Source organism: Hemicordylus capensis, chromosome 3 (assembly GCF_027244095.1).
Source record: "Hemicordylus capensis ecotype Gifberg chromosome 3, rHemCap1.1.pri, whole genome shotgun sequence".
NCBI lineage: Eukaryota > Metazoa > Chordata > Lepidosauria > Squamata > Cordylidae > Hemicordylus > Hemicordylus capensis.
Genome location: NC_069659.1, coordinates 220,379,822 through 220,396,313, shown reverse-complemented (window position 1 = coordinate 220,396,313; position 16,492 = coordinate 220,379,822). Strand labels below are relative to the sequence as shown.

At 41.9% G+C, this 16,492-nt stretch overlaps 1 protein-coding gene across 1 annotated transcript in view; it reads left to right on the top strand.

Annotated features, from left to right (window-relative positions):
• The window catches only part of OPN4 (opsin 4), a 93,777-nt gene that overhangs the window by 36,221 nt on the left and 41,064 nt on the right, over window positions 1–16,492 (top strand). The window contains exons 3-4 of the mRNA XM_053309399.1: window positions 3,831–3,990; window positions 4,551–4,685. The gene's annotated coding sequence lies outside the window, so the exon portion shown is untranslated. The remainder of the gene's footprint in view (window positions 1–3,830; window positions 3,991–4,550; window positions 4,686–16,492) is intronic.

Genomic DNA, 16,492 nt, shown 5'->3' with positions numbered 1-16,492 from the left:
CGGCTCTTCCCTGGGAAGAGCCGCTTCTGGGCTGCGTTGCGAACACAGCACCAGGCTTCGTCTAACTGCCGAAGGGGCCGCACGGCCCCTTCAGGAGCTAGTTAGGCTGGCGCTGCATTCCCAGCGCCAGCCAGGAGCGACTCCTCCCTGCCTTTGCAGGGAAGAACCGCTCCTGGCTGGCACTGTGAATGCAGTGCCAGCCTTTGTTCAGCTCCCGAAGGGGCCGCGCGGCCCCCCGCTCAGGAGCTAAACTACCGCCCATGTGTCTGAGGTCAGATGCGGGGGGGGCGTGTTGGGGCCGCTCTCGCGGCTCCTGATTGGCCACCGGCCCGGGTTCTTTGAACCCGTTGGCCCAATGGTGGCTCCGCCCCTGAGTAGGAATATAGGATTTAGTCATGTTTAACAAAAAAGCCTCTGGAGAGTAAGGGAAATTTATATTTAACATTTCTTGCATCTTATGGTGATTTTCCCCCCAGAATTGTTGCGCTTTGCTACATGTCTACCACATATGATAAAATGTCCCCGCATTTCTCTTACACTTCCAACAATCTTAAGAGCAATCATTGTAGGAGTAAAATACCATCTAAAGTACATTTTGTACCAATTTTGTACCAATTTCCCCTTAAAATGCTATTGGCTGTAAATTTAATGTTCACCTTCCATTGGTATTCCCATTGTTGCACATCCATTGTTCTGTTTAAATTTGGCATCCACTTGATCATACAGTCTTTTATCTGTTCTGTTTCTGAATCATATTTCAATAGCCACTTATATATCAATCCCAGTAAATGATCAGTATTTTTTAGTAATTAATACTTTGAATTCTGTTAAGTCTCTAAGTGTGCCACCTTGTCTCTGTATTTCTTTCTGCACTATAGTACTAATTTGTAGATATTGAAACCTTGAGGGCTCATTGGACCACTCTGAAGCAAGAGTCTGGCGCTATCAAGCTTACAGCGTTCACCTCTTCAGACAAATGCCTATAACTGTGAGCAGCATGCTGTGGGGGCTAAGTGAGTGGTGCGTGAGGGTGAGACTTCTAGTGTTCTTTCAGAGGCTGTATGCATGTAAAGTCTCTATGGAATAATGTCTGAATAGAGCTAATGATAGTAAACTAAGGACTAGTTCATGCACTAATTTTTTCCGCAAGTTTTTCTCCATGTGCTAGACCTCCAGTATGTGTGTAGTAGTCAAACATTTCTCTCTTATTAAATTTTAGGCCCAACAAGTTGCCATGAATAGCAGTCCATCAGGAACTTGATGAGCCTTCTTTCATTGCCTGCCCAGGTCCACAAGAATAGTCACCACACCTAGCTGATAAGCATGTGTCTTGGCAGGTCAAAAGTTATCCAGGCCTGTCTTAGTATAATTATGAATTTGGTTCTGGCTGTACTTGGTAAATAAAATTTAACAGAACATTTAACAGAGATAAATGTATGGCCAGTTCAGACATCTCTAACCGCCCCTGCTCATGCACAAAAAGGAGCATGAGCATGTGCATTCCACAATCACCCCACTTCCTGCATGCCATCCTGCAGAATCATAATCACCTCTTGCACACAATTTAAATACTTCAAATTGTATGTGAGGGGCAGTTCTGCCCTCCACACAGTTATGAGTCTGCGGGATGACACACTGAGGCTGTTTTCACATGCAGGCAGAAGTGGGCTAACAAAGCCAAGCCCAGTTTTGCTTATGCATGAGAACTGCTGGGATCGCACCTGATCCTGGCAGCACCTCAGCAGCAAACCCGCCAAGCTAGCCAGCCTCTTAAAGGGGATGAAGGAGCTCTCTTAGCCCTGTTTTTGGACCATCTGCTAGCCCCGGCTGCTTGCAGGGGCTCTCAGCTGGCATCAGGGGAGTCCCCATTTGCGCGGTGCATTATGGGAGTTGCAGGGGCTGAGTTGGTGTCCCAGCCCCCGACCCTCCGCACTGCTGCTGGCTGCTGGCAATTGTGTGGATGGGTGATCCGCCCATCCAGGGAGCAAAGAGGGATCGTCTGCGGGGAGGTGAGTGCAAGCAGCCTTCCTCCGATTTTCAAAAAGGGATCCAGGGACGATTCGGGAAATTACAGGCCGGTTAGCCTAACATCCGTTCCAGGCAAATTGATGGAAAGCATCCTCAAGGAAAAAATTGTAAAGAACCTAGAAGAACAGGCCCTGCTGGGAGTGAGCCAGCATGGCTTCCGCAAAGGTAAATCTTGCCTCACCAACCTTTTGGACTTCTTTGAGAGTGTCAACAAGTATGTGGATAAAGGTGATCCAGTTGACATAGTCTACCTGGACTTCCAAAAAGCTTTTGACAAAGTTCTTCATCAAAGACTCCTGAGGAAACTTAGCTGTCATGGGATAAAGGGACAAGTACATGTGTGGATTGCTAACTGGTTGAAAGACAGAAAACAGAGGGTAGGTATAAATGGAGAGTTTTCACAATGGAGGGAAGTAAGAAGTGGGGTCCCCCAGGGATCTGTACTGGGACCGGTGCTTTTTAATTTATTCATAAATGATCTAGAAGCAGGGGTAAGCAGTGATGTGGCCAAATTTGCAGATGATACCAAACTCTTCCAGGTAGTGAAATCCAAAACGGATTGTGAGGAGCTCTAAAAGGATCTCACCAAACTGGGGGAGTGGGCAACAAATTGGCAAATGCAGTTCAATGTTAGCAAGTGTAAAGTGATGCATATTGGGACGAAAACCCCCAACTTCAAGTATATGCTGATGGGATCTGAACTGTCGGTGACGGACCAGGAGAGGGATCTTGGGGTTGTGGTTGACAGCTCGTTGAAAATGTCGATTCAATGTGCGGCAGCTGTGAAAAAGGCCAATTCCATGCTAGGGATCATTAGGAAGGGGATTGAAAATAAAACGGCTAACATTATAATGCCCTTATACAAAACTATGGTGCGGCCACATCTGGAGTACTGCGTACAATTCTGGTCACCACATCTTAAAAAGGACATTGTTGAACTGGAGAAGGTACAGAAGAGGGCAACCAAGATGATCAGGGGCCTAGAGCACCTTTCTTATGAGGCAAGACTACAACACCTGGGGCTTTTTAGTTTAGAAAAAAGACGACTGCAGGGAGACATGATAGAGGTCTATAAAATCATGCATGGCGTGGAGAAAGTGGAGAGAGAGAGATTCTTTTCCCTCTCACACAACACTAGAACCAGGGGTCACTCCATGAAATTGATTGCCAGGAGGTCTAGGACCAACAAACGGAAGTACTTTTTCACACAACGCGTGATCCACTTGTGGAACTCTCTGCCACAGGATGTGGTGACAGCCAACAACCTGGATGGCTTTAAGAGAGGTTTGGATGACTTCATGGAGGAGAGGTCTATCAATGGCTACTAGTCAGAGGGCTGTGGGCCACCTCCAGACTCAAGGGCAGGGTGCCTCTGAGTACCAGTTGCAGGGGAGTAATGGCAGGAGAGTGGGCACGCCCTCAACTCCTGCCTGTGGCTTCCAGCGGCATCTGGTGGGCCACTGTGCGAAACAGGATGCTGGACTAGATGGGCCTTGAGCCTGATCCAGCAGGGCTGTTCTTATGTTCTTATGTTCTCCCTGCTCTCCCTCGAGCCCTTTCTCACTGATTGTTAGAAAGGCCTCACTGAGTGAGGACCTGCACACCCATATCCTTTCTTGCCCATGAGCAGACTTGGTACATTTGTATTATCTGAACACACGTGTGTGTGTGTAGTTTGGCCCCTTGTTTTTTTAAAAGTCTGTTTTCTGCTTATGTTTAAATCAAGAGTCAAAAGAGATATCAAGGTAACACACAAAGCTGCATTTGCCTTAGAGTCACCACATTTATGTCTTTCCTCTTAGGGCACAATCCAGCCACAATTAAGCCCATTGATGCCCTATTGACTTCAGTGGGACAGTGACACAGATGTTTCCCCCTATTTAAATATCCAAAAGACTTACAAATGCTTAGCTTTGACTATGATGAACATCAAGGGCATGGTCCAGACAATCTTGTTTTCAGGTACTGACATACTGATTTGGTAAGGCTGGAAAACAACATGCACATGTGTGTATTTAAAAATGACAATTTAGGCCAGCTAATGAGGCCAATTTTTTCCTCCCTTTTTGTTTCTCGTAAATATGAGTGCCATTCATTCTTTTCGTGATCACTCAGATTTGTCAGGGGGCAACAGAGGAGATGCTGTGTTGAAATGTCCATCAGTTTGATAATGTAGTTAAGCTGCTGCCTTGAATCTGCATGGGACAAATCAGGGTCCAACTGGGCATGTGCAAAACCTGCAGGCTCTTATATTTAAATGGAAAGCTGCTTCTATTGCTGCTGCCTACTGCTGAGCTTAGAGACTGAAAAAGGGACTCAGTCTGAAGCTTTACGGAGAAAAATCCCTATTGAATAGTGCACAGTTTCAGAAGAGAGAGAGAGAGAATCAGACAAGTCTTTTGAAAAGTTTAAAATGGAGAAAACTGTGTTGATTGCTTAAACGTTCTGTACAGAGGATTTCTTCTTCTTCTTCTGGTGGCATTTCTGAGGGAAATTGTTTTGCTCTTACTCTTATGAATAAGCTGCCCATGCGATGAGGCTTCTCATGCCCACCCACGGACCTCAACTGCAGTAAAATCGGAGATGCCCTCAGTGCCCTGAATGACTCAGAAGCTAATGCCTACAAGCTGGTGGACCTGACTCCATTAGCCCCAACAGTAAGTGTGGCAAAGATATTGCTTGTCTGTGACTTAAGCTTGTAGAAAATAGGTAATTTTAAAAGACTGGTAATTTGCCCAACTTAATGGAACTGTACAGGAACTACTGGGTCAAGTGAATGTATGCATGACTTTTACCTCTGTCAAGCTAGCAGTTCACAAACAAGCCTCTTCAAGGGAAACACGGAAAATGTAATTTCTTTAAAGGCAACACTGATGGAACTGCAAATAAACCTCTATAGACAAAATGTGTGCTCTGTTTGTATTAAAGGTGGTAATTCCACAGCAACTCTGTAGGAAAGAAGAAAACAAACTACCATTTTATGGCTCTTACAAAAAAAGAAACAGAAAAGCCTTTTGTAAAATATATTGCAAAAATTAAAAACTGTTTTTTAATGAAATGGTTGCTTTACTCCATTACAGAAATGTGTGGCTGCCTGTTCTCCAGCCTATGGGAGTACATTAACATGAATCTGGGTTCAAGCTACTATTTGATGACACCAAAGTCAAAATCATGGGCACTTTTATTCACAAGTGATACTCACCAAAAAGCCTTTTATAAACTTTCAATTTGAAGTAAAGGCTTTATGAATTTCCAAATATACACGTTAGTGTCTTGCAGCAAAAACAACTGTCCTATGGCATTTTAAAGAGGGACTATCAAATGTGTTGTGGATTGAAGTTCTGTAGATGCAGTATCTTGAAGTACGCTCTTGCCTATTAACAATTATGCCAAAATGAATTCCTTATAGTTGTTAGGGTATAACTTTTTCCCCCATTTTATTTTTGCTTGATAGTGTGTTGTGATTATTTTCCTAGTGTTTTAGGAAATGAATTGAATTGAATTAATTTACTTCAGGAGGTCTGAAAAGTAACAATCTGAAAAGCAAAATGCCACCTCATCACACGATCTCACACTTGAAACAGGAAATCAGTAACATTTTGTTCAATGTTAAGTTTTCAGTGTTTAAACCACCAACCAAACAGAAAGATTAAAGAGTGTCTGAACTATTTTGAAATTAAGGGCTTCTTCATTTGTGACCATTTAGGGAAGGTTTCCAGACTTGCAGCAAATTAAACACTCTTAAGTAGAATTAGGCATTCCTATGCCCGTTGATCTCAGGAGGTTTAGGCACACCTACATAGGATTGGGTGGTTGTGTTACACTTTGTAAGTGATAATGTGCATTGGAGTTTTAATTCCATGCTGAAGAAATATTATGTTTGAAGCTGCCCCTGGAAATTGGTTTAAAATGCTTTCTTTCAGATTCGTATGATATGAGTGCATTTTAGTATGGCTATCAGACGGCACACTTTAGCTTGATCAGTGAAATTAGTTTTAAAAGAGCCATTTTTAATATTTCCTCAGGCAGCATTCTTGCCCATCCAAGTGGTCTTCTCACATGACAAGAGTAATGTTAGGAGGGAGGCATGCACAGAAGATTTTGGATCAGCTTTTGTGAGCAAGGGGTGCTCCAAGTATGATGTTTTGCGCATTCGCTCCTCTGACATTACACTGCTCATGTGACACAACCATTCCCATGAGCACTTAAACATATAAGAGAGCCACCACTGACTGAGGTGAACACAAAATTAAAGCTTGGTTTTTAAATATCCTAGGTTTTCATTTTAAGTAAAAACAATGACAATATAAATATAGCTAGCCAATTAAAATATGTTTGTAATTTTAAAGAAATGCCAAGCTTTACAAAGGCAGGTTTCAGAGTAGAGGTGGAATTTGACTTTGGGGACTCGTTTGTATTTTTTTATTATTTACATAATGCCATCAATGTATAAGATGCCTTACAGAGTAATGTGACTGAAAGAAGAGGTCCCTTCCCTCAAGGAGCCTGCAATCTACCTCTTGACAGAGAGGGAGGCAATAGAGGAAGAGCAGGGAACAAGAAAGAAGCAACAGGGGGAGAAAATGTGCAAATCCAGTTGCATCCACTCAAGCTTGGTTTACATAGCAAATGGACATTTTTAATGCAGTACATGAATTAATTTTAATTTCTACAACTTTATTTTGGAGCCAAATAAGCAGATTGCCTGCCCTCAGGGGCATGAAAGCCAAATTAGATGGATTTCATAATGAAAGTGAATAGTAGATGCAGTGACAATGTGGGTGGGAAAAGACGAGAGCTGTTTGTTCAATATTTTATACTAGTTTTTAGTGCTGCTGTGTTTTTTAAATTGATGTGGAGTTTTTATGTGTTACTTAAATTTTAATAAACCACTGATAATGGCCTACAAAATTACATGTTGAAAGTGGGGTACACATTTAAAATACATAAATAAGGGGAAAGTGTTGCACTGAGGACAGGTATATGTATGCAAATATGCATGAGCGGAAACATTTCAACACACAACTTAACAGATTCCCAGCCCACAGATTTCTTTCCCCACTCTCCCCTCTGTCTCTAAAGCACCCGGCACAGGTCATAAACACACTTGGCTGCCTGGTACAGTGCGGGCCAGTGGCCATCACAGATGGTACACATTTAAGCTATATCATTTAACCAGTTAATTGTTGACAAGTTCACAGCATGGTGGAGAAGAAAGGAGGCTTCAACCTGCTTTGCTTAAACTAATCCCAGATAGCCAGGGCATGGTGTCTCTTTCTTGGGGCAGGTGGGTGCCTGCCTTTTCCTCCCCTTTCCCTGGCCAGAGCTTCTGACGTAAGTTAACCGTATAACCATTTAATAGGGGTTTTACATCCCCATTCTAAAGGCACCCTAATGCACACATGCTCAATATGTTTTGAATGGCACAGATAGTGTGGGGGTCAGAGAATAATAAGGACATGGCATAAGGGAAGTGTCTGGGAGAAGTGAGGCAAGGAGGCTCCTAGGCTGGAGGAAGGCATTTGTTTTCAGAGAGCTGAAAGCTGTGCAGTGTTACACATCAAGAAGCCCTATTCAGACTTAAGTTGTATGTAGATACGGATGTCTGTTTTGGGGTGAATTACTGTATATGCACACATTGTAAAAATGAAACTAGATAAAGACCCCTCCACATGCAGGGTACAGATAGAGAGTGTACTATTGTATGTGCAGATTGTGAACGACTGGATTGTGTACAGACCTGTATCTGCATACACTGTGCTCAGGTTGTATGTGAACACATTGTGTGAATAGGACTATGGACAATGATCACATAACTGCAAATAGCTTCACAAACAGTTTGCCCTGGGTCTAGTGCCCACAGGAATATACATCACCTCATTGTTCTGCACTTCATGACTGTCAGTTGAATATATGGACTGATTCCAGGTGAAAGCATCAAGAAAATGAATTCCATGAGTTAATTGGCCTTCACAGTTAATCACCACAGAGAGAACTGTTATGTCACTCAATTGCTGCATTATTTATTGAACCCTGATTCAGGCTCTGCACAGGTGTTGATAATGTAACAGAGCTATATACAGCTTTCTGGCAGGTCTCTGAAACACAGGCCTGCAGCAGGGTGCCTCGTAGTCCAGTGGGAGAGGGGAAGGGAGAGTGTGGACTGTATATAAAGGAACTGAATCTCAGTTTGATTTCCTAGTTTGTTTACAAACTGTAATAGCACCTTAAGAGGCACAGCAGGGAAATGCTTGACTAACAAGCAGAAGGTTGCCGGTTCAAATCCCCACTGGTATGTTTCCCAGACTATGGGCAACACCTATATCAGGCAGCAGCGATATAAGAAGATGCTGAAAGGCATCATCTCATACTGTGCGGGAGATGGCAATGGTAAACCCCTCCTGTATTCTACCAAAGACAACCACAGGGCTTTGTGGGAGCCAGGAGTCAAAATTGATTTGACGGCACACTTTACCTTTACCTCACAAACTGTGGGTAGAACATGCCATGATTTGCTGATTTAGACACAATGACAAATCTCTCTTTGTGTTAACCTGCAAACAGAAGCTGTGGACTCCCTCCCTTTGTGTGCAAAAGGGAGGGAAGAGCATGCAAGCCTGAGGCTTCTGATAGCAAGGTGATTAATCATGGTTTAGTGTGGCATCTGAACCTGGCCAATGTAAACTCACGCAATATGTTTCAAGAGAGACAGAACACTTTCTTTGGAAAAGAGTGTAACTGGCCCTGTCCACCCCCAGCACAGTACCTCCAGTGACTGTTGCTGGTGTCTGTCTTGTGTTTCTTTTAGATTGTGAGCCCTTTGGGGACAGGGATCCATCTTATTTATTTATTATTTCTCTGTGTAAACCTCCGTGAGCCACTTTTGGAAGGGTGGTATAGAAATCAATCAATCAATCAATCAATCATCATCATCATCATCAAACATGCAAAATAAATCTGACGACAGTAACAGAAGGGTGGGGAGAGAAATGAAAGAAAACTGTATTAAGTATTAACTTTGTTTAATAACAGTTTATAAAATAACTGTTGCTTAAATATAGTTGGACTTGGCACATTTTTATTTTTTCTTCTATACGTGGTGTCCTCTGTTGCTGCCTTCAGCAGAACTTTTTAGTTGTGGTCACTTAGAAAGGCAGCAAATTCTGAACAGGTTTTACTGAAGTTCAGCCTCGCTAAAGCCTGTTGCTCCTTGCATTTCTTCCTGCTGCTCCTCACAGGAGATAGTTCACACATGCTCAATATCAGCCAAGGAATCTTTATCACAGTCATAGACCAGCATAAAGTAAAAGGGGTGATTACATATTAAAGGTATTTTTACATATTAAAAGTAGATATTAAGAGCCTAAGGGTGCACGATACCAGCATATAATGAAAGACTATGAGAAAAGACTACAACAATCAGGAGTAAAAGTGAAATTTAAAATAAAACTATTGTTGTCTAAGCCAGAACAAGACCACAGACTAACTGTCCCTTAATAGTTAACAGTAAAAATAGGTACAAATATTTGCCATATAAATGTCATTTTTTAAAAGGCATAAAAGAGAGAATCAGGAATGGATTAAAAGTTATATGAAAAACATGGAGGCATATAAAATCATAACAAGTTGGGTCCATATGTTTATAAAAGACATCATAAAGCATCATTAAAAAGGCATAAAAGAGAGAAGCAAGAATGCATTAAAATTATATGTAAAATGTGGGTATATATATTCATACAAAGGCAGCTATAGACATAGTAAGAGTCATCAATTTAGGGCAAGGTAAAAAACCAAGAAGTTGTGGATCTCTAGAACCGTAGGAACGCTGGGCTGCCATGAAGCGCTCTGAGGCAGCAGGCAAAGATGTGCTCCAGTTACTTCACAAAGCTGGGTGCTGGGAACATGCTCAATGCGTTTTAAATGGCTCAGATAGAGTAGGGGTCAGAGAATAATGACATGGCATAAGGAAAGTGTCTGGGAGAAGTGAGGCAAGGAGGCTCCTAGGTTGGAGGAAGGCATTTGTTTTCAGAGAGCTGGAAGTTGTGCCATGCTACACATCAAGAAGCCCTATCCAGGCTTAAGCTGTATGTAGAGGGGCCCTACATACTAAAAGGCGAAGAGGGGCCCTCACTAGAGCGCAGGTGCTGCATCAGGCAATGAATGTTCTAGAGAGGTGTGGGATGCCTACAATTTCACTAGAGAAGAGGGGGCTCCCTCTGTCTGCATACTTCAGCTAAACCAGGGCTGCTCAACTTCGGCCCTCCTGCAGATGTTGGCCTACAACTCCCATAATCCTTGGCTATTGGCCACTGTGGCTGGGGATTATGGGAGTTGTAGTTCAAAAACAGCTGGGGGGCCTAAGTTGAGCAGGCCTGAGCTAAACCCAGAGGCCCATGAGCACCCTCACTAACTCTAGAGATTATCAAAAGTGGGGGTTGGGCAGGGGTTTACTGAGCCATATAGAGAAAGCCAAGCTAGCCAGTTGGCTGCAGTGGGGCCAGAGAAAAGGATAAGAATTGGGGCTTTTAAACATCAACACCATGTAACTAAATGCCTGGGGAGAAGCACCAGAAAAAATATGAGTAGAATTTGTTTAAGCAATCTCCCTGCTTAAATTCCTGGACATTTTGTATCCAGGTCAACACTTTATCTGTATCCTAGACAGGGCGTTTTATGCCTGGATTGCCCAGACCAAACCTGGACACATGACAACTGTTGTCAAAACACCTAGCCACCACCCTTCTGCTATCCTGAAGTACAGCCTTCTTTTTTCTCTCATCTAAAGATGAGCAGCATCCACTGCCTGGTAGCAGCCCGTATGAGGAAGTGCTGAACTCCGAAACAACACTGCTGTGAGGGCAAAACATGCTTGCTAGACTAGTAGTGGTTAGAGTGCTGGACTAGGACCGGGGAGACCCGAGTTCAAATCCCCATTCAGCCATAATACTAGCTGGGTGACTCTGAGCCAGTCACGTCTCAGTCTAACCTACTTTACAGGGTTGTTGTGAGGAGAAACTCAAGTATGTAGTACACCACTCTGGGCTCCTTGGAGGAAGAGCGGGATATAAATGTAATAATAATAATAATAATAATAATAATAATAATAATAATAATAATAATTATTATTATTATTATTATTATTATTATTATTATTATTATTATTATTAGACGTACTATGTCTCTATGAACAGGGCATACAGAGACACATTGCGTCCTTCAAGAGTCCCTGCAGTGTTTCTCGCCACACACCCATGCCAGCCATCATAATGACACCTGTTTTGCTCGTTAGCCATTATGTACCTGATGAAACTGGAACTAAAGTCTGCAGATGAAGGTTCGGAATTGGAAAGATGTCCTTCCTCATGAATTTATATCTACAAGAAAACATTTTCGTACCATTGTTAGATGTGGCACTGTTTTTATTTGTTTTCATAGAGAAATGCTAGGTCTTTGGGAAACAATCCTGGGGAACTGAAGATCTGTTGTTGTCCCCCCTCTGCATATTTGCTGAGCTTAATTGATTTTGTGCAAATGGTGTATTATTTTTAGAAGTCAGTAAACCTTTAAAAACAGAATGACTGCTTATGAAAAATGACCTGGTTTGCTCCATAATATTTTGAGTGGATTATGTGGAGATATTGGAAAATGGGAGAATGTTCAGTGATGTAAACATAGTAGGGTCAGGATATTTTGCAAGCATTCCCCTCCTAGGCACTGGATGAATCTGACATTTCATTTTGTGTGCATTAAAAAAATGAAACAAGGGAATATATGCCCCAAAGAGATAAACAGAGATTTTCTTGGCTGTGTGATTTAAGCTGCTTTAAAGAATGGAGTTCACTCGTTCAGTGAAGAGCTTCGTTGTCACAAGTGACTACATCTTTTAGTTGCAAATGCATCCATTCTCCATGTTAATGTGGGACAGCATGGCAAAGAGATCCAAAGTATAGCCTAGTTTTTGCAGGCTCTACATTAGAAGTGCAGATCTGAAAATTCAAAACCTGGCATCACATGGCAATGGTTTCAGGTGAAATGTATACCTCATTCACCTTTATGGAGCTTGTTAAAAGAGAAGGCAAGTTTTTTGAAGATAGTGTAGGGAGTGGGATTTTAAAAAATATGTGTTGTTAGTTTTTATGTTTAAAATATTCTTTTAACAGTTTACTCCAGACTGACTTGTCACCATATGGTTGGATCAGAGATTCATTCTTTGTAGAGGAGTCCTCCCTCTAGAAAAAGACTCCTCAGTCCTCATGTCAGAAAAAGGGAACCTTTGGATTTAACTCTTAGTATTTCATAAGCAGTGCTCTCCCCAGACAAGTGGCTTGCCCTGCTGCCACCTCCATTGTTAGAACCCTGCGGTAACTTAAAGGGAGAGGACTTAACAGTTCCCCATGGACTAACTTCCATTTAGGATGGAAGCATTAAAGAGAAATGCACCATCATTTTTATTTCTAAATTCTAACATGTGGGACAAAAATTTCCATCCCCTGAAAAATGCATTTTGCCCCTTCTATGCCCCCCATATATTTTGAGTCACCACTGTAATCTATAGACCCCAATTAAAATAAAAGTTATGTAACTGTATTTTCTCATATCCATATCTTGTTATCCTCCCCCCATCCCACCCCAAGAATAAATGTAAAGTGTAAACTCTTTGAGGCAGGGAACTTGGGTTTTGCTTATGTTACACTGTAAATCATTATGTACACTGATTGATTGATTGATTGATTGATTAAGTGCTGCCAAGTCGGTGTCGACTCTTAGTGACCACATAGATAGATTCTCTCCAGGATGATTGGTCTTCAGCTTGGTCTTTAAGATCTCTCAGTGGTGCATTCGTTGCTGTTGTAATCAAGTCCATCCACCTTGCTGCTGCTTGTCCTTCTGTTTCCTTCAACTTTCCTCAGCATTATGGACTTATCAAGGGAGCTGGATCTTTGCATAATGTGTCCAAAGTATGATAGTTTGAGCCTGGTCATTTGTGCCTTGAGTGAAAATTCTGAATTGATTTGTTCTATGATCCATTTGTTTGTTTTCCTGGCTGTCCATGGTATCGTCAGAAGTCTTCTCCAGCAAGTTCAAAAGCATCAATGCTTTTTCTATCCTGCTTCTTCAAAGTCCAGCTTTCGCATCCATAGAGTGTCACAGGAAAAACCATTGTCCAAACTATTCTAATCTTTGTAGGTGTAGACCCGTCACGACACCTAAATATCCTTTCCAAGGCCTTCATTGCAACCCTACCAAGTGCTAGTCTGTGGCATATTTCTTGGCTGCTGAGTCCTTTACTGTGGATGGTCGATCCTAAGAGGCAGAAGCTATGCACCACTTCAATGCCTTCATTGTCAATTCTGAGGCTGGTTGCTGTACCCATTGTCATTAGTTTAGTCTTCTTTACATTTAGTTGTAGTCCCATTTTTTCACTGTACTCCTTGACTTTTATTAGTAGAGCTTGCAGATCATCCACATTTTCAGTTATCAGAGAGGTGTTATCAGCGTAGCGCAGGTTACTGATGTTCTTCCAACTTTAAAATTACTCTCAACTTCTTCATGTCCAGCTTGCTTCTCTCAGTATATGTTCAGCATATAAGTTGAATAGATACGGAGAAAGTATGCAGCCTTGTCTTACTCCTTTGCTGATCTGGAACCAGTCTGTTTCACCATGTTCTGTCTGGACTGTGGTTTCTTGTCCTGTGTATAGGTTTCTCATGAGAACAGTGTTCTGGGACGCTCATTTTCCTAAGGATATTCCACAACTTGACATGGTCGACACAATCAAAGGCTTTTCTGTAGACAATAAAGCACAAATCGGCATCTTTCTGGTATGCTTTGGCTTTCTCAATTATCCAGTGTGCATCAGCAATGATGTGTCTTGTTCTTCAGCTTTTTCTGAAACCAGCTTGGACATCTGGCATTTCCCTTTCCACGTAGGGCTCTAATCTGTGTTGGATGATCCTGAGCATTATTTTGCTAGCATGGAAACTTAAGGATATTGTGTGATGGTTGCACAATCTTTTCAGTCTCCTTTCTTTGGTATGAGTAGGTAGACTGACCTCTTCCAATCTGTTGGCCACTGTGTTGTTCTCCAAATTTGCTGGCACAGTTTGGTTAGAGCCTTGAATGATTCTTCTTCTGTTGCCTGCCATATTTCTGTAGCTATTCTATCAATTCCTGTAGCCTTCTGACTTGGTAATGACCGGTGTGCTGATCTAACTTCATCTTCCTGTACTAGAGGTTCTTGCAAATAGGAAATATCTTCTAGAGTATCTTGGATGTTGACGTCCCTGCTGTACAGATTTCCAGTATACTCCTTCCATCTCTGTTTGATCTTAATCAGTTACTATCTGTCCTTTGGCATCTCTGAACATACCAATTTGAGGTTGGAACCTCCCTCTGAGTTCAGAGATCTTTTGGAAAACTTTCCTTCTTTTTCCATGTCTATTTCCATCCTCAAGGTCTTTACAGATGTCATTGTAGTACTGCTCCTTGTCTCTTCTAACAGCTTTCTGAAATTCCCTATTAAGTTCCTTCTTGAGGTCTTTATCTTTCTTGACTTTGGCTTCTCGCCTCTTCTTGGCAATTTCCACTGTCTGTTCTGACATCCATTTTGATTCTTCTGTTTCTTGGTCTTTGCCATCTCTTTTCACATTTGTCCTTAACAACTTCTTTGATTTCATTCCACAGTTCCTCTGGTTCCCTATCAATGAGGTTCAGAACTTCAAAGTGATTCCTGATGTGCTCTTTGAAAATGGTGGGTAGATTTTCAAGATCATATAGTGAAAGCTGGGTAGCTTTGTGTTTCCGCTTTAGCTTGACTCGGGACTTGCACATAAGCAGTTTGTGATCTGTTCCTGGCCTCATTTTTGCTGTTATAACAGAGCTCTTCCACGTCCTTGCACCAATAATGTAATCAATTTGATTTCTATGTTCTCCATCTGGTGATGTCCATGTGTATAGGTGTTGCTTTGGTTGTTTGAAGAATGTGCTAGCAATGAAGAGGTAACTGGTTTGGCAGAAACTAATAAGTCCTTCTCATGCTTTGTTTCTGTTTCCTAGGCCATATACAGGTGAAACTCGGAAAATTAGAATATCGTGCAAAAGTCCATTAATTTCAGTAATACAAATTAAAAGGTGAAACTGATATATGAGACAGATGCATTACATGCAAAGCGAGATAAGTCAAGCCTTAATTTGTTATAATTGTGATGATCATGGCGTACAGCTCATGAAAACCCCAAATCCACAATCTCAGAAAATTAGAATATTACATGGAACCAAGAAGACAAGGATTGAAGAACAGAACAATATCGGACCTCTGAAAAGTATACAGTGTACTGTGCTTGATTGGCCAGCAAACTCGCCTGACCTCACCCCATAGAGAATCTATGGGGCATTGCCAAGAGAAGGATGAGAGACATGAGACCAAACAATGCAGAATTGCTGAAGGCCGCTAATGAAGCATCCTGGTCTTCCATAATACCTCATCAGTGCCACAGGCTGATAGCATCCATGCCACGCCGCATTGAGGCAGTAATTGCTGCAAAAGGGGCCCAAACCAAGTACTGAATATATATGCATGCTTATACTTTTCAGAGGTCCGATATTGTTCTATTCTTCAATCCTTGTCTTCTTGGTTCCATGTATATTCTAATTTTCTGAGACTGTGGATTTGGGGTTTTCATGAGCTGTACGCCATGATCATCACAATTATAACAAATTAAGGATTGACTTATCTCGCTTTGCATGTAATGCGTCTGTCTCATATATCAGTTTCACCTTTTAATTTGCATTACTGAAATTAATGGACTTTTGCACGATATTCTAATTTTCCGAGTTTCACCTGTAGGCCGATTGTGTTTTCCTCCTTACCTTTCCCAACTTTTGCATTCCAGTCTCCAACCACCAGCATCACATCTTGCTTGCATGTTCTGTCAATTTCAGACTGGCCTTGAGCATAAAACTCATCAACTTCCTCTTCTTCTGCATCAGTTGTTTGGGTATAGACTTGAAGAACTGTCATGTTAAAGGGTTGTCCACCAAATCTAATTGATATTAGTCAGTCACTGACCACAGTGTACCCAAGTACTGCCACTGCTATATCCTTCCTGACTATGAAAGCAACACCATTCTTTCTTTGGTTTTTGTGTCCTGAGTAGTAAACAGTATGCTTTTCTGACTGAAAGTGTCCCATTCCAGTCCATTTTAATTCATTGATGCCCAAGATGTCAATCTGTAGTCGATTCATTTTATCTTTCACTGTGTCCAGCTTTCCCATAATCATGCTTCTTATGTTCCACGTTCCCTTTGTAATTCTGTCTTTGCAGCTTTGGATTTTCTTTTTCCACATGGCAACGTCAGCTGCTAGACATCCAAAAGGTTTTATTCTAACTGCATCATAAACACCATCGGTACTCTGAGAGATCCTCAGCTCTTCCTCAGTAGCATGTTGAGTACCATCCAACCT